Genomic DNA, 25,443 nt, shown 5'->3' with positions numbered 1-25,443 from the left:
GGAGGCGGGACGGAGGGAGGGACCGAGCGCGGGGCGGGCGGAGGGGCGGTGGCAGGCGCGCGGCGCCGTCTCGCCCCGCAGTCCGGGCCGAGGCCACGCACCGGCGCCCGGCGTCCGGGTGTCCAGCTCGCGGCGCTTTTCGCGGACGGACAGCGCTCCACGCGGCCCCCCGGGCTCAGCCGGCCGCACGCACGCAGCGCCCCCGGCCACCGCGCCCCCTCTCCCGCCCCTCCGCGCCGGCGGCCCGCGTGGTTCCCGCGCTCCACCGCCTCGGGGCTGCTGCGCTCCAACCCCCGGGGTCGCGGGTGCCTTCCCTGGCGGGTCGCGGGCGCCTCTGGTCCGGGACCCTGGCGCCACCGCTGCGGGGTCTCCACGGGCACGCACAGCCCCCGTGCGCCACTGTCCCGGGGCCGCGAGCTCTGCGCTCCAAGCTCCTGGGGGCCACACTCGCCCTGCCTCGTGCTTTTCCCCGGAGTCCAGGGGCCTCATTGCCCTGGGCCCTTCATGCCTCTGCGGGCGCCGTGTGGCGTCAGCTTCTTAGGGACAGCATGGGGCGGCTTGTAGCGTCAGCTTTTTAGGGACAGCATGTGCTGGGCGGGGTATCTTCCCTTTGGGGTCCGGGGTCCGCATGTGCCACCGCCCAGAGTCTGCGTGGCCCAGCGGCCCACGGTTCTGGGGTCCCAGGGTCCCGCCCTGGGGCACAGGCAGCCGGCTGGGAGCAACGCCATTGGTAGGAGTCCCCCTGCTTTTGCTGGGGTTTGGGTTGGACCGGAGAGGGCGCCACAGCAGAACCAGCCTCTTTTATTTTTTATTTTTGCTGTTGTTTATTGATTGACTGATTTTAAAGAGAGGAAAGGGTGGGGAGAGAGAGAGAGAGAGAGAGAGAGAGAGAGAGAGAGAGAGAGAGAAAGAAAGAAACATCCACTTGTTCCACCCATCCATGCATTCATTGTGTGACTCTCCCCACAACAGGAAATCAAACCCTGGCATAGCCTTACCATGCTCTAACCACTGAGCTACAGGGCCAGGGCCAGAACCAGCCTCCTAAGGTCTCTTGCCTCTCACCTTCCTTTCCTCTTTTCCTTCCAGTCTCTACAGCCTTCTCGCATCAGAGAACCAAGGCTGTGGGCCCTGCCTGTGGCCTTCTCCTTCAGGGAGGGGAACAGGCTCCGGAGTGGAGGGTGCCCGCTTTTCCCGGGATTTCATAAAGAGGGTTAGAGTGTTCACTCATGTGGCAAACCCTGGCTCAGGTGCCCTGGAGGCAACCACACCTGCCCCAAGAACTCACCTCCTGTTGGGGGAGGGACAAAACCAGGAACACTGCTGACATGCACAGCAGGGTGGGGTACAGTGAGGGGAGAGAGACCACTTTATTTTATTTTTTGTCTATTTTAAATATATATTGATTTCAGAGAGGAAGGGAGAGGGAGAGAGATAGAAACATCAATGACGAGAGAGAATCATTGATCTGCTGCCTCCTGCACACCCCCCACTGGGCATTGAGCCGGTAACTCGCAACTGGGAGCATGTGCCCTGACTGGGAATTGAACTGTGACCTCCTGGTTCATAGGTCAACGCTCAACCACTAAGACATGCTGGCCAGGCGAGAGAGACCACGTAGATGGACCCATGAGGAGGTGACTGAGCCCTGACGAGGTGAAGGAGCCCTGGGTGATCTGTGAAGAGCTTTCCAGGTGGATGGAGCAGCAAAGGCGATGGTCCTGGAGCAGGAGAGAGGGAGGATTATCTGAGGAACAGGGACATCGGAGAGGGGACTGGGGCGGGTGTGCAGGAGAGGTGTTCCCTGGAGTACACTTTGAGAAACAGCTCTGTGTGAAGGGTCAGGCCTCAGCCTGCCTCTGCCATCGGAAAATTGGGGTTTTTATATATGTTTTCGCTTCTCATTGTTGGTCTTCCCTCGAGACACCAAGCTCCATCAGGGCCAGGGCTGTGTGCTGCCCTCCCAGCATCTTCCGTACCACCTAGCACAGACACACCAGGCCTCAGAAATAATTGTTGGTGGAACACTCAGGACCGTCCTATTGGGTAGATTTCACTATCTCAGAGGGACCTCGAGGATGTGTACCTGAACCCTATGGAGGGCTTGTTAAAACCCACATGGTTGACCCCAGCGCCCCCGAATTTCTGGTTAGAGGGACCCTTCTAACAAGTTCCATGGTGATACTGATGCTGCTGGTCTGGGGATCAGAGTGTGAGAACCACTGATGCTGAAGGTTTGAAGCGTAGCCCGGCTGGGTCTCGATTCCAAGCCCAACTGAACTACCAGATCCATTGGGGATTGAAGCCTTACTGCCTATTGTGTGGGGGCAGCTGGACCTATGAGCCCCTCTGTGAGGAGCTGCTCCCAATGGCTGGGCCTGTCAGAACGCTGTGCACCTGAGACAAATGTTGGGGTGACCCATGAACAGAAGACCCTGAGACACTGGGTGGAAACCATCAAGAAGGGTAGTCCCTCCCTCCTTTCCTGCCTCCCCCCGCCGCCCTCATCCACCTCACATACACAGACTCACTTGCTGTGCCCAGGAGTTAAATTACTGCCTGATCTTATCCTTGACTTGTGCTAAACTATGTCCAATAAAATTCTTTTAAATCCTTTTAAGGAATTCCCTCTTTTCAGTCCCCCCTCCCTTTAGAGCCTTCCAGATTTTCAGCTCTTCATATCTTCATTTTCCGCCTGAGAAGCATTCCTTCCCAAGCTGTTGTGTGGAAATAGATGTTGGTGTTGCCTGTGAAAGTTTTCTGAAAAGATGGGATGCTCCTTGCTTGCTGAGCACCTTCCAGGTGTCAGGGGGGGTTGCTGGAGTGGTCAGAGGTACACACTGGGCCAATAGGTGGGGCTCTGGCTCACAGACCTGTTATATTTGGCCCTGCTGGGTTAAATTTTTTTAAACAATTTTGAATTAGTTGCCAACCTTTAAAGTTGGGAGAGTTCACATAAGTTCTTTTTTTTCCTTTTGATACATTGAGAGACCTGGCTGACATCCCTCATGGGATGGTGTGCTGGTGCCAGGTCATGGCCTCCCCACCTCTTGCCTGGGGTTTGCCCCTCAGCCCACATTACGTCTTTTAAGTTACCACGGGCCCAGGGAATTGTGAATTGCTGGTCTCTCGCGCTGGTAAATTGTCTCGGGTCAGATAGTAAATGGCAAAGCTGTATCTGAATCCAGGTCTGTGTGACCTAAAGCCCAAGCATGGCACTGAAAAACAAGCCGCTGTCGGTATGGGTGGCAGCACGCGCCTGGCGCCTCTGGCCCCGAGGAAACACCTTAAAAGGGAGTTGCTGTCAGCGGCTTAAGGATATGCCTTCCTTCCCATTCATAACCAACTGTCAGTTAGTCATAAAGTTCTGGGTTGTTTTTCTATGGCCTGAAGGGTTATGCAGAGCTCTCCAAACTTTTTTTTATCCATCTTCTCCCTTGAGACGAAAAGGCTTAGATTTGCAAGGTAACTGGTTATTAGGAGGTGAGTGTGGGGAGTGGGTGGGGGTGGTGGTTTTCTCCCTTAGCTCTCTGGGGTGGGGGGAACCTAACTGGGTATTCATGTGTGAGTTTGTGTGTGGGGGGGGGCGGTTTGCAGTTTGTTGCGTTGGGGTGGGGCTGGGACGATTTTGCCTGCAGTCACTGCTCCAGGCGCTCGGCCTCCTCTCTGTGCCTCGGACACCCCACGCAAGCTCCATCCTTCTGTCTGGAGTGGCCTTCCCATGGATTTCCACACAGCTGTTCTCAGGCAGTGTCACCTTGGGATCTGACTGAGACCTGTCCTGGCCGGGATCAGGGTGCAGGGGGTGAGGCTGGGGCATGCAAGGGCACAACTTTACTTGAAGCTTTCTTTTAAAAGTTGATATTTTTGTTCATAATTTTGATTAAAAATATTCTATCAAAATGTTATTTATTTATTTTAAAAATTTTTTGGTAAGAGTTTATTTGAGCCAGACTGATGACATATGCCAGGGAGCAAGATCTCAAATGTTATCTATTGTGATTACTGACATTTTGGTGCCCCCTTACATTTTGCATCCCAGTGGAGGGCCCCACCTGCCTCACTCCAGCCCCGCTTTGCTCCTAGCCCCCAGGGAGCTCTGGAAGGGGAGTCAGGAGACCTGGGTTCTGGGCCAGCCTGTGCCATTAGACTAGCTGTGTGACCGGACACAAGTCCCCTTGGTGCCTTGAGCCTCTCAGCTGCACCCCTGACCAGGGGAGGGGTATACTTTAGTTCTAGAATTATCCAAGATACCTACTAAAGCTCTGATAGGTTGTGCATTGTTTCCTGGACACGTTGGGGCTGTTTCAGACCTCGCTGACACTGGTAATGATGGGTTGTCATTGTCCTTTTCCCAGCACCCCACGCGAGGGGTTCCTCTGTGCAAACACTGATCTTCAGGGCTGCAGCATGCCATGGGATTGCAGCCCTTGCTCATTTCCCCCGTTTGGGGGAAATTTTCAGTTTTGGAGGTGAGTGTGGGGAGGTGGTGCACTCTATTCTTTGATGTCTTGCTTTTTGTTCTTTGGTCCCGTCCATTGGATCATGGCACACATGTTCATTAGGGACTGAGCAAGCACTCGGGACCCAAAAGACACAGGTCAGCCCACAGATCCACATGCTGCAAGACGTGTGCATGGGGTGAGGACTTCCAGCCAAGCCAGGGCCATGTGGAGAGAATGGTGCACGGCCCTTTCCCCTGGGAGGACCTGCAGTCCTGTGGTCTGCAAGTGCCATCAGCCAAGGGCACCTTCCTGACAAGCCAGTGCCACAGCTCTGTGTTATGGTTCTCCTGGTCCCGACACCTCACAGCCCACCTCCTTCAACCAGCTTTCCTCCACTGCTCCAGCCCTCAGGGGACTTGCGCCGTCACTTTTCTCTCTAAGCCTTTACCAATTAATAGGCGTTCAGTCTAGAGCTTAATTAAGCTCTGTCTAGAGTTCCTTGTTGCTTCAGCCTGGCCAGAATGTCCTGGTTCTTGCAGGGAAGGGACACTTGCCTGGCAGTCGGTAACAGCAGGGAAGGCTCTGGCCCCCAACTTAGAGGGTACAAACAGGTACATCTTGCTCCATCGGCCATGCTTTAAAAATGATGAATTATGTGCCAGTATTTGAAAATTAGGAGACCTCATAAAAAATCTTCATTTCTGGCTTCCCTTGAAAACTTAGAAGATGTGCTGACCCTGAATGTACTGGTAAAATTGTCTGAGGCTGGCAACAACTTTTTCCATGAGATGGAGTATAGGTTCTCCAGTTTGCCACAGTCTCCACTGCTCCTTAATATATAACACTGTGCTTCCTTTACTCATCTACCTGCCTGGCTCCTATAAACATTTGAGATTTTGTTGTTGTTGTTAATCCTCACCTGAGGATGTTTTTTTCCCATTGATTTTCAGAGACAGTGGGGCAGGGGGCAGGAAGAGAGAGAGAGAGAGAGAGAGAGAGAGAGAGAGAGAGAGAGAGAGAGATGAGAGAGACACATTGATTGGTTGCCTCTCGCAATCAGGGATTGAGCTGCAACTGAGGTATGCGCCCTTGACCAGAATGAAACCTGCTAGCGTTTAGTCTGAGGGTCAATGTTCTATCCACTGAGCCAAATCGGCTAAGGCAGCACTTGATATTTTAACTGGCTTTCAACTTTTTTCTTTAGGAGGAAAGACAGCTCCTTAGAGCTGCTATGCACCAGCAAGGCTCAGAGGAAGGCTGGGCATTATTGCTGAAGATTGTTGGGTAGATGTGGGAGGGGAGAGTCAGGAGGGTGCTTGCTAAGAATCTATTTTGTAGCCTCTTGGTATCAATGAACTCAGATGGGTGTTTGAACCTGGTTAGTACTAGTTGCTTTACTTGTATATACAGAGATATAATTAATGTGAATATAAAAGAATACATTTATAAAAATTAAAAGAAGCTAACTTATTGAGAGCACTTACTTTGTGCCAGACCTGTTCTCAGAGTTTTACATTTAATTCATAACAACCCGATGTGGTCAGTACTATTATTTCCCCTATTTTTAGAGCAGAGGGAGCCGAGACACGGGTAAGTAATTTGCTCAGGATTGCAAGAAGCCGTGATTGCAACACAGACTGAATGGCCCTGAACCTCAATTTTAGCAGGATTGCAGCTACCGGGAGATGATGGCTTTCTAAATGGTTGTCTTCCCTGCATCGTCTCATTTCCTGGGATTGTAACCTGTCTCCCTCCTGCTGGGAGTGCAAGGTTTGAGGCTCTCTGCCTTTGGCACAAGGTGGAAGGCACCCTGTCTGCAGGTCTGTTCCTGTGGGCTGTTTGATCTGGGGCAAGAGGAGTGGACAGGATGGGAGTGGGCAAGAAAACAGTGGCCCTGCCACCCCAGACTAGGTCCCCTCAGACAGCCCACGGACCCCAGAAGCACAGGGCCCACCAGCCAGCCCTGGATATGAGCTCATCGCCGTGTCCCCGAGTCTGAGGTCAGCACCCCGTGCAGCACTCTTGCTGCAGTGGAAGATTTTAGTGTCCTGTTGTTACTTTGCATCGCTTCTGGGCTGTGTTCCCTCTTATTTCATTTTCATCTGAAATCCTGAGCTCACCCCCCTCAGCAGCTGACGGGACCATTTATTTCCAAGGCTGCAGCCAGTCGGAGGGCTGCCGACAGCTAAGCGGAGCAGTCTGGGCTTTTGCCACCTGGTTTTATTTCTGCAGACAGGCATGGGAGAAACGACGTCTTCATTTTTGCAGCGATGGAGCTGTCAGAGCCTCAGAGCTCCTGTTCTCATCCTTTTTGCCCAGAGGGCACTGCTGTGGCGGACTCTGCCTGTTGGTCTTTTGCAAGTTTGGACGTAAAACCTTGAAGGAGCACAGCCTGAGCTTTGCAAGGGTCCTGTCCAATGCCCTCCCCTCCCTGCCCCCCGAACCTCCCCCAGAATCGTCATAGTTGGACCGGCTTAGAAAGATTGTGTTGTCAATCAAACCTTCTCTCAGATAATGAAACAAAAGCCCAGAGAGGGTAAGAGACTTGTGGGGATTGCACAGCAAGTGAGTGGCAGGGGAAGGCTGGCAGGCTGGGCCCCAGCCCTGTTGTACTATACCAGCCTGCCTCTTAAGGGTCCCAGAGGGCCAAGCCTTGAGGGACTCTGCCCTAAGCACCAATGCTCTTCCGCCAGCTCTTCATGGGGCCCCTCCTCCCTTCATCTTGGCTCAGATGCTCTCTCCGCAGAGAGGCCCCCTCACGCCTCTGTCTAAAGCATCCCCCCCGCCCCCACATTCTCTCACATCCTCCATGTGCTTGTTCCCAGGGCTCTGACCAGTATCTGAAATGATCTCCGATGAGTTTAATTTACATTTTATTGTCTCTCCCTCCAGAATGCAAGCCCCACAGGGCAGGGACGCCCGGTGTCCGCTCCCTGCTCTCTTTCAAGCACCCGGCGAAGAGGGTCTGCAGGTCGCTCTGTGGAATGAAGGAAGGAACCTCGCCAGGTGGGTTTGGGGGGCTTCAAATGACCCTTAAACAAGGAAACCGTTTTCAGGAAGCAATGGACATTTGAATGTCTGCCGAATCACTTTTGTTTGCTTTAGATAAGGGTTTTATTGGTGGAGACAAAGTCCACTCCTAAAAATGCTCCGAGGACTAGACATCTAGCCCCACTTTCGAGGGTTCACTTGGCACCGTGTGCTGAGCCGTGGGCCTGTGCCACGCCCGTGCAAGGCGCTGGGCACGTGGAGACGAGGAGAAGCCGGAGCAGTCAGGAATCGTCTCCAACTGGCCTAGACAAGGAGAGTCCACTCGGTTCACAGGATTGAAAAGTCAAGGGGTTGGTCTGCCTGACTCCAAAGCCCATGCTCGTTCAAAACGACTTTTTTTTGTCATCATTCAACACTTGGTATATGTTGATGAGCTGTTACTAGTCTTAGAGCAGCAGGGATGGGAGGAAGCAGCAGGCTGGGAAGCCAGAGGGAGAGACTGGAGCTAGAGAGCTGTCCTGAGAGGACCAATGACCTTCGGTTGAGAGACCAAGTAGCCTGATGCAACCCCAGGCTTCTCCCTCCCTCTGATCTTGCTGAGGCTCCCCATTGGCCAGGCCCAATTAGAAGGGGACGGGTACATGCCAGCCTCCCAGCCACAGAGAAGGGTGGAGAAAGTTATCTGATGTGGAGGCCGCCTGCAAACCCTTGTTTGGAGCCCTGGGTTTTTACCAAAGCGTTGTGGGGCCATCTCAGTGGGCAAGGGGTGAGCCAGTGGACTGGCCTCTGATCAGGCCAATACGATTCCACGAGTATGTACTAGTATGTGGTGGAGAGAAGGGGGAGGGGGAACACAGGCCTGAATTTGAACGTCAGCTCTCCCACTTTGTAGGTGCGTGACTTCGGATAAATCACTGTGCCCTGGGAGCCCAGGGACCGACGCTGCTCTGCAGCCCTCTCTCAGGGTTATGGAGTCAGTGAGGTTCAGGATGTGAAAGTGCTTTGCAAACAGCTGAGTCTTGGACAAATCGGTTGCTTTACTCTCAGCTGCCAGGGTGTTTCCATTGTTGAGCCAGAAATTCCAAGTCTAGTTGCAAAATGTGGTCACCCTGAGGACCTGGGAATGACCGCTGTTTTCAGTCCAATCAATCTACTTAAATTGGTTTCTGATGGAAAAACCCACAGAATTCTGAGGAGCCCAGGGGTGGGTCACAGTTCTGTTACTCATGAGTTTGTGCTGGGGGCCTAGAGATAAAATCTTGATTTCAGCTCAATAAATGCCGCAGGCAGGGATCTGTTCTCTCTCCTCCTTCCCTTTCTCCAGCCAGAGCAAGCACCTCTGGGGTGAGGGAGGAGGCAGGGGGTGGGCAGGGCTCTGTGCTTCCTGCAAAGCTGTAGGAAGTGTGGGGAAAACTTTAGCCTCTCTTTGCTTTGGGGACTTATCTGCCATTCTGTAGTGGGTAGGAGACACCCCACGGCTGGAGCACCGTGGTCCCTGCACCAGGGAGCAGAGAACATTGCCTGTGGTTGCCAAGGCATTTAGCGGCAGAGGGGCGTCTCTTCAGCAATCTGGGCACTAGCCCAGCGTGAAGTCGGCTGGTGGGCACCACACCACTAATTGCTGTGATTTGGCCTTGAGCGCTGAGAACTGCACATTGTACCCAGTGCAGGGTTAGAGGCGTTCTCCGCCAGCCCTGCTGCCTGCTGCCAGTCTCCGGCTTTGATAATGAGTCAAGAATCATGTTTGCTATTGGGGGGTGGGAAAGAGGCCCTCCTTTTCTGTTTAATTATCACTCCCAGCCACAGGGACCTGTGGGCAGCGGCCCGAACTCTATCCTGGGTCAGGAGACAGGGCATTCGCCTCGGCTCTGCTGCTCCCGGAGTGCATGTCCTTGGACAAGCGGCTTCGTTTTCCGGGCCACAGTTTGCCCGATAGTGAAACGAGGGACTTGTGCTGCGATAGATGTTCCTCCCCGTGTGTTTCTAGGCTGGGTTCCGGGCCACTACGGACGTTTGTGCCAGGAGGATTCGCTGTTTGTGGGGTCGCCCTGTGCATTGTAGGGTGCTTAGCAGCAGCCCCGGGATGGCCAGTAGCACTTCCCCGCAAGTTGTAATAAACAAAAGTGACTCCAATAAAAAATGATGATGAAAACCCCCTGGGTAGCAAAATTGTGCCTGGTTGAGAACTACTGTTTTAGGGTACAGGCTGAAAACTTGCAGGTTATGGAAAATCTTTCCCCTGGTATTGCTCTGGAGGGTAAATTATTGTCATTATTTTTGTTGTTGTTAGCCATTCACACACGTATATGTATATGTATGTGTATTTGTATATTTGTGTATTTGTATATTTGTATATGTATGTGCATATGTATTTATATGTATGTGTATATGTATGTGTATATGCATGCTTTTGTATGTGTATATGTGTGTATATGTGTGTATGTATATGTATATGTATGTGTATATTTGTGTGTATGTGTAAATGTAAACGTGTACATGTATGTGTATGTGCATATGTATATGTATGTTTTGTGTATGTGTATATGTGTGTATATGTGTGCATGTGCATGTGTATATGTATACGTATATGTATATACCCGTGCTTCCATCTTCACATGGCTTTCTTCCCTCTTATGTCCTCCCACGTCTCTGTGTCCAAACCCTTCTTCCTTTCTCTAACAAAGACACTAGATTTAGAGCCCATTCTCATCTAGCAGGACCCTTTCTTAACGTGGTTACACCTGCAAAGACTCCATCACCCAGTAACGTCACATACCGCATCTACTATGTGCGGACACGGGAACATAAAACTGGACGAGACGAACCTGACCGTGCCCCGTGAAGCCGCATTCCAGAGGGGCTTTGAGGAGAGGGAGTCAGGTGAGTGCAGGAACCCCCATGGCAGCATCCTCATGTTTCTCCCTCCAACATGACAACATGAGGATTTATAATAATAATTATATTAATTATTAATTATAGTAATAATAATGCCTTTCAACAGTAATGTACTCTGCACTCAGCATCCACATTTACTTAACTTTTGCAGGTTATGGACCTTCTGAAAATCAGTGTTACCGAACCAGCCTCTTTATAGTCAAAGTTATAAACTGTTTTCTCTTCCTTGTTCTGGAAAACTCTCAATGCTGCAGTTTCCTGCGAAATTCAGAGCAAGATTCCAACACGTTTCAAATGGTGACAAAAAGAACACCCTCCTTATCCCCCCACACAGACAGCATTAATGAATGGCATTGTTATGAGTACAGCACTGCACGTAATGTTCCCAGCCCGGCCTGTCCTCACACAGGCCTGTGCCCAGCCGTGCTGCTTACACCGGCTTCATAACCTGGGTCCCAGACGCGGCTCCGCGTCATCTGAGCGAGCAGAGCCGCTTCGCCCAACCTCACAGGCAGGCAGAGCAGCCACGCACGATGTGACTGGCCTTACAAACGGGAGACCTGTGATGGGAGGTCAGAGGATGAACTCAGCCTGGCTGGGAACGTTGTCATTAGAGTAGGATATTGTGCTGCCTTTGCCTGGCCCAGTGAATTCAGCATTCTTCTCACATCATAGAAAGTGTTAATCTTAGTCCATAAAAGTTGGGCATGCCAGAAAAGAGAAGTAACACATTTCTTTACTTTCTATCACTTCAGGCTGGTGGTAAATTCAATCTCAGTCCTTAATGAGGCTTTCTATTCCCCACCCCCTCACCCCCCAACAGCCAGGAGTGTGCCAAGATCCTGGCAGTGCCAAGGCAGCAGGAATGCACTTGATTCTGTTTCGGGTTTGGGGCACAGGTATCATCATTGAGGGTGTGTGTTCTCAATCAGGGTCAGTACCATGCATGCTGAAGACATTCTACAATGCACAGGGCAACCCCACAAACCACAGAATTCTCCTGCCCCAAATGTCAGTAGTGCTGAGATTGAGACACCTGCCTTTAGAGATTCCCAAGCCTCTATTTTCCCAGCCATCTAACCCCTGATCGCTTTACAGCCTGGGGACCTCTTTTCCTTTCTCTTCATGCCTTCTGATTTTAACTTCCCTCTCCAGTCTTGTTATCTTCTAAGGTACCTCACCCTTGGAAGAGCTTAGTCTTTCACCAGCCACAGAGATGAACTGTGACTGGGCTAAGCCAACCATGCCCACACCACAGTGCTAGATACTGGCTTTCCCAGCTTCTCTTGCAGCTAGGGGTTGCCATGTGACACAGTTCTGCCAATTAGATGTAAGGGGCAATGTGTTGGGGACTCTGGGAAAGAGATTATCTGGAAATGAGGTGTTTTGGAGAGGGGAGCTGGCTGGTGTCAGCCCCCATAGCCTCCCTGCCTGGAGCATCCATATGAGGATGTGATGTGTGGCCTAGCTGGTTTAGCTCAGTGGATAGAGCGTCGGCCTACAGACCAAAGGGTCCTGGGTTTGATTCTGGTCAAGGGCACGTACCTTGGTGGCAGGCTCCTCCCTGGCCCGGGCCTGGTCAAAGCTCGTGTAGGAGGCAACCAATCGATGTGTTTCTCTCACATCTATGTCTCTCTCTGTCTTTCTTTCTTCTGCTCTCCCTAAAAATCAATGGGAAAATATCCTCAGGCAAGGATTTAAAAAAAAAAAAAGGAAAAAGAAAAAGATGTGATGTGTGTAGTTGTGGCAGCCACCTTGTGACCTTGAGGTAAGTTAGGAGATTTTTCAGAGCTGCTGGACCTTTTTGAGCCACTGAATGAACTCTGAAATCATCCACTTCAGGCCCCTTGTTAAGTAATCCACAAATGCCCTTAGAGTTTAGACCAGTGATGGCGAACCTTTTGAGCTCGGCGTGTCAGCATTTTGAAAAACCCTAACTTAACTCTGGTGCCGTGTCACATATAGCAATTTTTTGATATTTGCAACCATAGTAAAACAAAGGTTTATATTTTTGATATTTATTTTATATATTTAAATGCCATTTAACAAAGAAAAACCAACCAAAAAAAATGAGTTCGCATGTCACCTCTGACATGCGTGTCACAGGTTCGCCATCACTGGTTAGACCATACTTGATACACTTGGGCAAGCAACTTAACCTCTGTCTTACTTTTGTGTAAGAAGAGGGGGAGCGAGGGGGATAAATTCCACATAAAGTTGTTGTGGAGATTTAATGAGATGATATATATAAAACATCTGATTCAGTTCCTGGCATATACTAAATATTCAATGTTTTGGAGATGTTTTTGTTACTATCCCTATAAACTAAATTAATGAGGGATGATATTGTGTGTTGAATGGTAAGTTTCTTCTATTGATTGATTGTTCACTCAATTACCCAACAAATATGTACTCGAGCCTGCCATGCTAAGATATTGGGGATGATAGGAAATTATTTTAAAATAATATAATGTTATCAACCAATGTTACCAAAATAAATTTAATTTAAAAAATAAAGAACACAATTAGAGGGAAACAGTAGCCAAGATGTTGTCTGTTAGAGCCCATCAAAGTCCCATGTTATTTAAGAGTGGTATTTTACAAACCAGTTTTCTGCCTCTGTCCTTATATTTGCCATATCCATTTACCATAACATTGTACTATGACATAGTACTCTTTTTTGTTAAGTAGATTTACTGTAAAATGAAACTTTGTATCACTATGGTAAATGGAAAACCAATGTCCCTTGACATAAACAAAAAATGGACAAAATATAAATGGAATAATAAACTCCCTAATGTTATTAAAGCAAAATATTTATTTGTGTGCTACCTAAGATCATCTTACATACCACAGTTGGTACCTATACTATACTTAACAAATAATCACACCTAATGAAAAATTTTTAGAAGTTTAAAAAGTGCCTGAGATTCATAAATGCTGCAGTGGGTCCTGACACAGAAATTAGACATAAATAATACGATTATTACACCTAATTATTCCTCAGCAGTTCATCTTACTTAGAGGAAAATCACTATGAAATATAGCGTGGCTTTCTGGTTAACAATATTTGCCCCCTCCTTATTAAGTTTATGAAACATTTCTCCTTCGTAATCCCTGAGATATTTTACTATGAACGTAAGAATCCAATAATACCTTTCAACAGTGATTTATTCTTCATTCAGCATCCAGATTGACTTGACTTTTGCAGGACATGGATCTTCTGAAAAATCAGTGTTACTGAACCAGTTTGTTTATGTCAAAGTTATACACTGTTTTCTCGAACTTAGCACAAGATCCCACTATTTTTCAAATGGTTGACATAAAGGTCACCTCCCCCGACCCTTTCCCCAACGCACAATAACATTTCAAGAGTATATTTTAATAAGTTTCCTTTGAATAAACCTAAAACTAAATTACTCAGCCTTTGAGAAGTATCTTGACTTCGGGTTATTTTGTGATCATCAGTCGAAGCCATAATGGGTTGGAGTAAGATCTGAGGGGAATAGACGCTCTTGTCAGTTGCCCTGGGAGGAGAGGGGAGAGCTGATAGGAGCTGAACCTAGGACGGCAGCTCAGAAAAGAGCACCTTTGGAGATGGGTACAATTTAAGAGTCGATACAAATAACCCGGGGATGGTAGCCCTTAGGAATGTGGTGGGGTCAGGCAACCTGTGGAATGGGAGAAAGTATTTGCAAATTATATACCTGATGAGGAGTTAATAGCTAGAATATACAAAGAACTCCTACAACTAAACAACAAAAACCAAATAACCTAATTTAAAATGGGCAAAGGACTGTCTCCAAAGATGTATACAGATGGCCAACAAGTGCATGCTCATATCAGTAATCATTAGGGAAATGCCAATGAAAACCACAATGAAATACTACCTCAAAACCAGCAGAAGGCTACTGTCAAAAACCAGAAAATACCAATTGTGGTTGAGGATGTGGAGAAATTGGAACCCTGTGCACGGTTGGTGGGGATGTAGAATGGTGCAGCTTCTGTGGAAATCAGAACGATGAATCCTCAAAGACATTAAACATAGAAATTATCATGTGATTCAGCAATTGCATATCTGGATCTATTCCCCAAAGAATTGAAAGCAAGGTTGAACAGATATTTGTACTCCTATGTTCATAGCAATGTAATTCACAATAGCCAAAAGGGGGAAGCAACCCACGTGTCCCTCAATTATGTGCAATGGAATGTATGTGCAATGGAACATTATTCAGCCTTAAAAAAGAAGGAAATTCTGACACATGCTACGATGTGGATGAACCTTATGAACATTATGCTAGTTCTAGCCTGTTTGGCTCAGTGGATAGAGCGTCGGCCTGTTTACTGAAGGGCCCCATGTTCAATTCTGGTCAAGGGCACATACCCAGTTGCGGGCTATCATGATCCCCAGTAGGGGTTGTGCAGGAGGCAGCTGATCAATGATTTGCTCTCATCATTGACGTTTCTATCTCTCTCTCCCTCTCTGAAATCAATAAAAAAAATATATAAAAAAGACATTATGCTAAGTGAAATAATTCAGTCACAAAAAGATGAATAGTGTACAATCCCCTATATGAGGGTCCAACCCATTCATAGAGACAGGAAGTAGAAAGGTGGTTGCCAGGGGCTCAGAGGCATGGGGAATGCAGAGTCATTGTTTAATGGGTATAGAGTTGTAGAGTTGCAAGGTGAAAAGAATTTTGGAGATTGGTTGCATAAAAATGTGAATGTGCTTAACACTACTGAACTGTACACTTAAATAGTTGATGTAAATTTTATATCTTATAAAAGGAATGTAGATGGGTCCCTTGGGAAATTACTGAACTCTGCCAAAATGGGCAGATGGTGGCTTAGGGCCAGGACACTTGGACTATTGGAGAAAATATGGCTTAGCTTTATGGTCACAGGCAGAAACATGTTGGTTACTATATGGGAAAGAATCTTCCCTTTGCCCAACTGAGTCTTGGGAAAGGTTTGCTGGAAGAGTTCACGTCCGAACTGTGGAGGCCAGAGCTGTCTTTTGCACACTTGTGCAGGTGTGATCATCCAGCTGTGTGCTAGCTGTTTCTCTAATGTTTGGGGCAGCTGGAAAATTGGATTTCAGAACATGTTAATGTTAGAAAGCTCATTCCCCACAGAGTCAAGGCTGGGAGGAAGTCCTTCTCATGCATCGATGGCTGACTTTTGGCACATTGTATGGGTTTAAAAGATTTCCCCAGGATTTGGGGGTTCATCTATCTGTTACTGTAGCTCCCCAAATGTTCAGGCCCCCTTGAACTGGTTGCTGGATTATTGCAATTGCTTCCTTGGCTCTGCCTCTCATCCCAAACCAAATGCATTCCTCACAATGCAGTCAGATCCTTCTCCCCAAATTGCAACTCAGATTCTGTCACTCTGCATTACCCTTTGAAAAAAGTCTAAACTCAGTTTAGCATTTGAGGTTCTCCACCATGTGATTCTAACCTACCTCCCTACCTTGAAGCCCCTCTTATCTTTTGCACCTGGCTCTCGGTGGAACATGCACACAGCCCCACTTGCTTGTTTTTGGTCTTTGACCATGTCATTCCTTCCTCCTGGACACTCCTCTCTCAATTTCATTCATCCTTCCAGGTGGAGCTTAACTGTCACCTCCTGTAAGAAGACGGCCCCCGAGGGACTGAATGCTGCCAACACCACAGGAATGAGCTCCACATGGCTCCTTCCCCAGATGAACCTTCAAATAAGACCACAGCCCATGCTGACACCTTGACTGCAGCCTGTGACAGAGCCCAAGCAGAGGACCCAGTGAAGCCCTGCCTGGATTCCTTACCCACAGAAAATGTGAGAAAATAAATACATGTTGTTTTGAGCCTCTAACTTTTGGGGTGAGTTTTAAATGCAGCAACATATAACTACTACAGAAACAGAGAGGCAAATAAAGAGATGTGTTCAAGGTCACAGAGCTCAGATCGCAAAGCTGGTGTAGGAACCCTCAGCTCATTCCCCGATCATCACCTCTGTGGCTCTACAGTCTAGAGCAGGGGTGGGCAAACTTTTTGACTCGAGGGCCACAATGGGTTCTTAAGCTGGACCGGAGGGCCGGAACAAAAGCAGGGATGGAGTGTTTGTGTGAACTAATATAAATTCAAAGTAAACATCATTACATAAAAGGGTACGGTCTTTTTTTTTTTTATTAGTTTTATTCATTTCAAACAGGCCAGATCCGGCCCGCGGGCCGTAGTTTGCCCACGGCTGGTCTAGATCACAGTGGCTTTAAATGCTTGGTGCGGGCATATGGCCCCTTTCAAGAAGGCACGGGGAAGCCATGGAAGGGTTTTGGGTGATGTGGGGTAAGAGGAAAACCCATGTCTTCTGGAGTCAAATGTCTTGATTCCAGCCAGAGACGGCGATGCTAGCCTGGGGCAGGGATGTCAGGGTCATACTGGCAAGACCTCAGAATGTCCTCAGGAGTGAACTGAGGGTCAGGGACACTGCCCTGGAGTCCTTCGAGTCAGGGTGATCTGAGGAGGCTCGCGCGTTCAGAGGGAAGGCGAGGAGAAGTGCAGGCTGGCTCCGGCGTGGGCACTGCTTCCTGTGAGCGTAACAGACACGAGTTCCTGTCTGAGCTGGGACAGCCCTGCAGCAGGCTCGGCCCTGACACAGCCCACTCTCCCGCACAGGCAGCGTGTCTGTGACCACCCGTGGCCCCAAATGACAGCCGCTTGGGCGGCGGATGTCTTTCATTTCCTTGTGACAACAGTGGAGGAAAATAGCTTTCTGGACTCAGCCCCAAACTGATAATTAAATGAGCACCTTATCGCCAGCCAGGGCAGAAGCCTCCACCAATGGCCTTCCAGGAAAAGGAAAAAATAGTACAAATAGTCTTGCTCCCTTCATTCTCTTTCTCTTCATATGGAAATAGCTGACAGGCCTGCCAGCAGCCTGGGCTCTGTTGATTTCCCCTCCCCATGTCTGCCGCGGGGATGCAAAGGGGCACTTTGCAGGCCAAGAGGTCTAGTTCAGGTTCATGTTTCTGCAGGGACCCGGGGTCCCCTCCCTTCCCTGCATCTCTTTGGCGTCCTGGGGCCATTTCCTTAGGAATGCCTCCAGATTAGCTTCAGAGGATTATGCAGACCTGGGCGAGGCCCGGGCAACAGAATTAGGCTGTGAGAGTAGGGGCTTGGGACTCAGCCTGCCCCGAGTGCCAGCACGGGTCCTGGCATTTTCTGGCTTTGTGACCCTGGGCAAGTTACGTGACTTTTCTCAGCATCAGTTTCCCGACCTGTCAAATGGTACTACCAGGTGGTTGTAAGGGTTCAAAGGGATGATGTATGTACAGCACTTGACGTGGTGCTGGCATACAGTAAGCAATCCCCCAAATCTTAGCAAAATATTTATGCCAGTGGGGGTCGGGGTGGGGTAGTTGGGGAGGATGGCATAGGAGAGGCCCTGTAACCACCTAAGGTCACAACCATGGACCTCGCTCTGCTGACCTGAAAGGCCGGACTTACCCAGGATGCAGCTCGTGGGCCTCGCTGGAAACCGACCACTTCCTGCTTGTTCTCCACAAGGGGCACCTTCAGTTGCCGGGAATCAGATTGTTAAAATGTGTGACAAGGCCCAGGCCCAGGTTTGTGGCATCCGTGTTTGGGGATTAGGACTCCACAGATGGGCTTGTATTTGTCTTGAGAAGTTTGAAATGAAAGACCCAACTTGGTGTGTGTGTGTGTGTGTGTGTGTGTGTGTGTGTGTGTGTGTGAGAGAGAGAGAGAGAGAGAGAGAGAGAGAAAGAGAGAGAGAGAGAGAGAGAAGTTTTTTGTTTTGTTTTGTGGCTAGAGGCTAAGGTGGGGTGATAGAAAGGGCTCTGTGGTGGGGGTCTGGACAACCTGGTCTGAAGCTGTCAGACCCACCTTCTGCCCGTTCCCTCAGTTTCCCTAAATGTGACACGAGCAGCGGGGTCTCTAGCCCTTTCCAGCTCTTATAGTTGTGTTGGTTCCACCACCTGTGGGCTGCATGCCTTTGGGCAAGTGGGCCTGCCTCCCAGCCTCGGTGTCATCCTCTGCAGAGTGGGGTTAATCATCATGCCACTCCCAGGACTGTTATGAGGTGGCGTGTGACGATGCTGGTAAAGTGTCAGCTGGGTGTCAGCTACGTGGCGGGAGCTTGGCCATGATGCCGGAGGTGCAGGAGAAAGCTGCCTCTTAGCCACCAAGCTCCCCAAAGTCAGGGCCTGAGCCCTGAGCTTTGGCAAGGCTGTGAGTGGGGATGGGGGCAGCAGGCCAGGGCCGGGGAGGAGCTGAGCCAGGCGGTGGTCTCAGGTGAGCTTCCGCCTGATGCCACCGAGCCCCTGTGAAGTGCACAGAGGGGTCTTGCTGAGGCGGGGGCCAGCCTTTGTGAGCCCGTGTCCCCCATCCTTGTTCATGGGCTGCCTCTGGAGAGGAGGTGGGGGCTCCCTTATGGAGGAGGGGGATGCTAGGAGCTGTTAGCCCCCAACCCTTACCCGGCCAGTAGGTAGGGGGTAGGCCTGGTAGAGGGGATCTGGGTAGACCCCTGCAGGACCCCCACACCTCTTCTTTATTTCTAAGAGGTTGAGTCATGGTGGTCCTTCTGTTTCTGGGCACAGTCTTGGGGGATCATGACCTGCGATGGGGCCAGTGGCTGGCATCTTGAGGACTCAGCCCTCCAGGTAGTACCACCTACAGGAGTTGATGTTTCCTCGTTTCCACAGGCTGGCAGGACCCGGCAGCGGAGGACAGGCATCTCAGCCTCTGCCCAGCCTTCCTGCCCGTTGCTGGAAATGAAAGCAGCCAGAACCCCGCCCACGCAGAGGCCAGAGTGATGAGATCCCAGGGGCTGGGCGACGTGAGCGAGCGAACGCGCTGTAAAAGCACATTGCCACGGAGAAGGAGGGAGGCTGTCACCAGGCGGTCCCGGGGAAGCGGGGCCTTGGCAACTCATCAGAAGGCTTCCCAGGGTGTGAATAGAATCCTTCTCTGCGCTAGAGGTTGAGCAATTCCAGTCCAAGAGCTGTGCTGCTGCTCGGGTCTGTCCTGGCAGATAAATGGATGGGTGTTTGAATTTGACAGATGAAGTCCCCAAGGCGAGGAACCACCGCAGTGGGCTAGAGGGAAAGAAGGCAGTGCCTCGGGGCTGGAGGGGTGGGCAGAGAGCCCCGGAATCAGGAGAGATGCAGAGCTGAGAGAAGCTGTGGCTCAGAAACCACAGGCCCAAACAGGGTGCAAATCCGAGAGATTAGCTTGGGAGCAGCGATCCTTGTAATTGGGACATGGGGTTAGGGTGGGCCCCTGTGGAGCAAATGCCCAGAATGAGAGTTCTGTCCATCCATCATCCCTCTGTCTACTCATCCACCCACCCATCAATTCTTCACCATTAATTAAAAAAATCTTTTTGGAAAAATGAAAATAGAACAAAGGATAAAAGTAAGGCCAAGATCTTGGCATCTTGGATTCCTCCCTAGAGAAAAAGTCACTAGTTTCTTTTCGTTTCTGTGCCTTGGACTTTTAGCATATCTTAAAGGCACGGGTGGCATTTATGTGCCAGCTTGGGCAAGTTTGGGGTGTGCCGTGTGTGTTTCAAGAACCAGGGTGAGTCCAGATAATATCATACACAGGCTTTGCAAAGTCCCGCCAAGTGGTTTCCCAGAGCTCAACCGTCAGTCAGATGGTCAGGTCTGAGAAGTGCTCACTTTCCGTCTGAGTAAGAACAGCTGGGGTTTCATGCATCTGCATCACTTGGTCATAATTTGTTTTCTTTTCCGCTTCTCTAATTCCCAAGATAAATCAAAGGGCATTTTCCACTGATGTTGCTGAGTAACAAGAGCCATTAACAACTTGCCTGTTGTTATTCTAACAACCTTCGCACCTATCGATGAAAGAGGGCTCCCTTTAGCCACATCCATAATTGGATTTTTATGCTCAATGCATCCTTTCCCCCAACTTTTATTTTGCAGCATTTTAAATCTATAAAAAGGTAAAAAAATAGTATAATAACCATCCCGGAGTCCTTGTTTTAGACTCACCAGTGGTTGGCATTTGACATTTTGCCATATTTAAAAATTAAAAAAACCAACTATTTGAAAGCAGATAGCGACCATTATGACCCTTCTGCTCTAAATACTGCCTCTCCCTAAAACAAGGGCTTTCTTCTCCATAAACACAATACCGTCGTCATGCTCCCAACTTTAATAATGGATATAATAATTTTATCTAATGTAACATCCATATTCCAATTTTCTCAAGTGCCTCGTTATCATTCTTTGAAGTTGTTTTCCTTTTTTTGTTCCTTGATCCAGGATCCAGTCGAGGATCACACAAGGCATTTCGCTGACATGTCTCTTAGGGTCTTTTAATCTAGAATGTTCCCCACCAACCACAGCTTATGTCTTTTCCATGTCTCATGGTGGATTGACATTTTTGAGGAATTGGCCAGTTGTCTTCCAGGATGTCCAGTAACTTGAATTTGTCTGATTATTTCCTTATGATTAGACTTAGAATAAACCCTTTGGTGAATGCAATGCACCGGCAATGTTTTTTACGTCCCATTGCATCACACTGGGGGGCACATGACGTCAGTCTGGGCTCATTATTGGTAAGGCTACATTTGAACAGGCATTTAAGGTGGTGTCTGCTACATTTCCCCACTGTAAGTTAACAAGCGAGGCCATGTGACTATTCCATTCCCAGTGGCCTTTTTCCATGGGTTTAGCATTAACCGAGGCTCCTTGCCTGAATCGATGATTATATTCGCAGTTACAGTCTTCAGATTCTGATTCATTCACGCCACGCAGTCTATATTTATTGGCTGGTGTTCTTGTGTAAAGATCTGCACCTCTCTGTCCCTTCACCCCCATTTTAAAATTTCTTTCTTTCTTTCTTTCTTTCTTTTTTTTAAATATACTTCATTGATTTTTTACAGAGAGGAAAGGAGAGGGATAGAGAGTTAGAAACATCGATGAGAGAGAAACATCGATCAGCTGCCTCCTGCACACCCCACATGGGGATATGCCTGCAACCAAGGTATATGCCCTTGACCAGAATCGAACCTGGGACCTTTCAGTCCACAGGCCGACGCTCTATCCACTGAGCCAAACCGGTTACGGCAAAATTTCTTATTTTTGGCATCACTGTGGTCTTGTGGATTCTTTCCACCTGCCATGGGGAGCAGGGTCGAGTGGGCTTCTTTGACCTTGTAACATGCCACCAGCTTTGAGCACTTCCTTCCTTTCTGGTACAAGGTGTTGCCTGGAAAGGGAATCAGTCATTTCTCCTCCCTGTGGGGACATAGTATTGAGGAATCAAGATCTGGGTGCTGGGTGTGCTTTCTTGGTATTGGAGTGATGTTACTTCTCGATCTTTTGAGTGGGAGCTGGGCTCTGCCTATATATCACACCATGTGTTCACAGGATACCACACTGCTCCTCATCCCCTGGCTTACCCATTCCATATTTGCATCTTCATTCTCCCATAGTGGGAACATTTGTTTCAAAAACATTTAATGTATTTCCTCATTTACTCTATAATGAACACACAAAATACTTTCAGAATGAGTGTACTGTACCCACGTGCAACCCAAATCTAGTAAATCAAGTCAGGATTTCTTTGCAGTTCTTTTGGTCCTGCCCACTACGGGTATCCAGTTAGAATATGTGTCTCAGAGTTACTGGAATCAATTGCTTTTTCTTTGGATCGCGTTATGTATTTGCTATGCAGTTTTGTTCTGCTTGTGTTCAATTTTAGGGTCTGCTGCTTTCCACCCCTTTTGAATTAAGTGGTTTAAAAGCTAAACAATATACTCAGAGCAGTCTCCCTCCCATCGCTATCCATTTTACTCCATTATCATCTTTGCACATAGCAGATGCTTTTTATGAATTTCTAGTTTATTCTTCCTGTGCTTCATTTTGTAAAAAAAACCCTCCACACCAACAAACGATTACACACACACACACACACACACTCTGCTGTTTTGCACTGTGTTTTGTTTTTTTCCTTGATGATACAAGATGGGGCAAAAGTTGGTTTTCAGTTGTGAGTACTAGAAACATAGAGTTCATTCTTTACTAATTATTATATTATTTTTCATATGAACAACTGTAAACCTACTTTTGCCCCACCCTGGAATATTCTGGAAATCACTCCCTACCAGCTCACAAGGAGCTCCCTCATTCCCCCCCCCCCCCACAGCTTTTAGATCCCACTGTCTGGTGGTACTACATTTTATCCAATCACTCTCCTATGAATGGGCATTTAAGTAGTTTCCCATATTTTGCTATTAACAATAATGCTGCAAGAATAATATTATACATATTCTTTTTATTATTTATTTTTAAATCTTTGTTGTTGAAAGTATTACATAGGTCCTCCTTTTTCTCCCATTAACCTCTTCCAGCCTGCTCCTGTCTCCCTATCTTGCCACCCCCCACCAGGCCCTCATCACCCCATTGTCTGTGTCCACGGGTTATGCCTATATGCATACAAGTTCATTGGTTGGTCTCTATGCAAATTCTTTTTAAAAAATGTATCTGTATCGTTGAAAGTATTACTGATGTCTCTGTTTTTCCCCCCAATGACTCTCTCCCTGCTGCACCCACCCCCTGCCCAGACCTACCGCGTTATGGCCTGTGTACACGGCTTATTTCATACCCAGGGAGCTATATCTGCAGGATAAATGCCTAACAGTGGGATCAGTGGGTCAAAGAGCAAAAACGCACATGTAATTTTGTTAGATCTTGCCAAACTTCCCTCCCTAGGGATTGCACCATTAGGTACTTCTATCAGCAGTATCCTAAGTGCCTATTTCCCCAGAGTTTTGCTGGCAGAATTGGGTGTTACGCTTTTGGACTTGCCAATTTGATAGGGGAGAAGTGACATCTCAGTGCAGCTTCACTTTGTATTTCTCTTATCATGAATATAGTCGAGGATCTCTTTTATGTTTAAGTCTCATTTATGTTAATTTTCTGTTGACTATTCATGTCTTTTGCCAATTTTTTTTAACAGGCTTTTGGTCCTCCCCTCTCTATTTTTAAGTTCTTTATATAGTAGAGAGAGAGATTAATATATATATATATATATATATATATATATATATATATTAGTATATATATCTACAGTCAAATTTGAGATTTCCCTTTCTTTTATATGTCTTATTCAATTACTTACCAACACTTGATGTTTCCTTCTGCCTAATTTTTCTTGAATCTGATACTTCCTTCCCACAGACCCATGGCTAGCCACTAACCTAGTCATCATGCCCCATGGCTATGAGAGCCATTCTCCTGGCTTCAGTCTTTTTGAGCCTCTGTTGCCTGAATAATCGTCTTAGATCTCTCAATCTTGTCCTGGAAGTATTGGAGGTTCTGTTCATTTACTTAGAAATATTTCCCCCCCTCTGTTTTTCAATCTAGATAAGTTCTGTTGACCTGTTTTCAAGGCAAGCAACTCTTTTCTTGGTCATTTCCAATTTGCTGTTAAACTTGTCCATTGAACTTATAATTTCATACAGTGTATTTTTCACTTCAAGAATTTCTATTTGGTTTCATTTTGCAGTTTTTTCTATTCCTGCTAAGGTTTATTTTTTTTTTAAATCTTTTTATTCATCGTGAGCATATTTTTCTTTATAGCTTTGAGCAGTTATTAAAGCTCTTGAAACTTGGGTTACATTTTCCTATTTCTTTGAATGATGAGTGATTGGTTCATATATTGGATATTGTGAATATTATTTCACGGAGACTTTAGATTCTCTTACTTTTCCAAACAGTGTTGATATTTATTGTAAAGGAGGTAAACTGACTTGCGTGAACTAAAACTGCAAAGTTTGTCATTTGAGTAGCAGCTAATATCTCAGTTCAGTTTTTTTTTTAAACCCTTATCTAGGCTGCTTGGAATCTTCGCCATGCAATTCAGAGATTTGGGGAAAGCTCATAAACAGAATTTCAGGGCCTTCTCTCTCGGTACTCCTTCCTTTCAGCATTTCTCCCTCACTTTCCAGTGGCTGTGGTTGCTCTGAACTCTGACTTCTCCTGGCCAGAAAGATTGCAGTTGTGTGTGTTTTTTACATGAAATTTTTATTTTAATTCAGAGTTTTAGCTGCCTCTGTAGCACTCACTGTGTCCTGCCCTCAGGCTGAAAAGCATAACAAGTTAGGAAGCCAACCTCCTGACTTTTTTTCCTTCCAAAAGCCACCTCCTCTCTCGGACCTGCCAGGTCTGGCTGACTTCCCAGTGCCTCCAGGTGGTTGGGTTCTCTGCCCCCTGACTTGGCAGTTGTTAGCTGTGGGAGGGTCAGTCCCATAGGAGCTCACGCAGCAACAGCAGAACTCTGGTTCATCTTTTCACAACTCATTCAGCGTTCCCCTCTTTGACAAGAGATGTCATATTATTGGCTAGCACTTCAGATGCGTGCAGTTCCTCAATCTGTGGGCCTTACTGTGGGGGAGGGCCCAGCCAGAGTCTTTCTCCAACCGTGGAAATGAACATACCAAAGTGCTGTTTGAAAATAAAGATAATATTTAGAAGAATAGCAAGCATGTCTAATTATTTCTAATGATTAGTATTTGCATACTTACTCAGAGGAGGTGAGCAATTAAGAAGAACAAGCAATTAAGAGTGTGTTATAAAAAAAATACAAACCCTTAAATACATTAATATCATGTTATCTTCTTGCATTTATTTTTAAATGTGGTTGCTAAAATTAATTCTGATCGTTCTTATTTTGCTTGAGGAAGTCCCCTTTTACCTACCTGTGGCCTAGCTTCAGGCTTGTTCTCACAGCCTAGCAACTGGGCTAATGATTGCAGTCTTTTTCCTTTTTTTGGGTTCTGGTATACTATGCTATTTTTAAGTACCAAAATACATTTTAAAAAGTCATAACTGTTATTTTCATATTTGAAGAAGTCTGAAGGTTGAATCATTTACATTTTAAGACGTTCCAAGGGAGTTTTATGCTGCATTAAAAATTCTAACTGAACCAAAGATTACTTGTTTAGAGGTTATCTTTCTCACCTGCACTATCCTCAGGAGACAAAAATGTATATGCAACAAAGTGAAGCTTGTGTTGCAAAGAAAATACTCATAAAAATTCTCTATGTGTGTGGGGCAGGGACACGACACCTGAGGCAG

General features: G+C 47.6%; 1 long non-coding RNA gene across 1 annotated transcript; it reads left to right on the top strand.

The window, feature by feature from the left end:
* Positions 1-3,385: 3,385 nt before the first annotated feature.
* Positions 3,386-21,164, top strand: LOC132240227 (uncharacterized). The gene is made up of 4 exons (XR_009454232.1): positions 3,386-3,483; positions 7,338-7,451; positions 15,942-16,151; positions 19,039-21,164. It is a non-coding gene; the product is annotated as an uncharacterized LOC132240227 (long non-coding RNA).
* The last annotated feature ends 4,279 nt before the right edge of the window (positions 21,165-25,443 follow it).

Source organism: Myotis daubentonii, chromosome 8, assembly GCF_963259705.1.
Source record: "Myotis daubentonii chromosome 8, mMyoDau2.1, whole genome shotgun sequence".
In the NCBI taxonomy this organism is placed as follows: Eukaryota; Metazoa; Chordata; class Mammalia; order Chiroptera; family Vespertilionidae; genus Myotis; species Myotis daubentonii.
The sequence above is the reverse complement of the archived record's forward strand: the minus strand, read 5'-3'. Positions and strand labels throughout refer to the sequence as shown.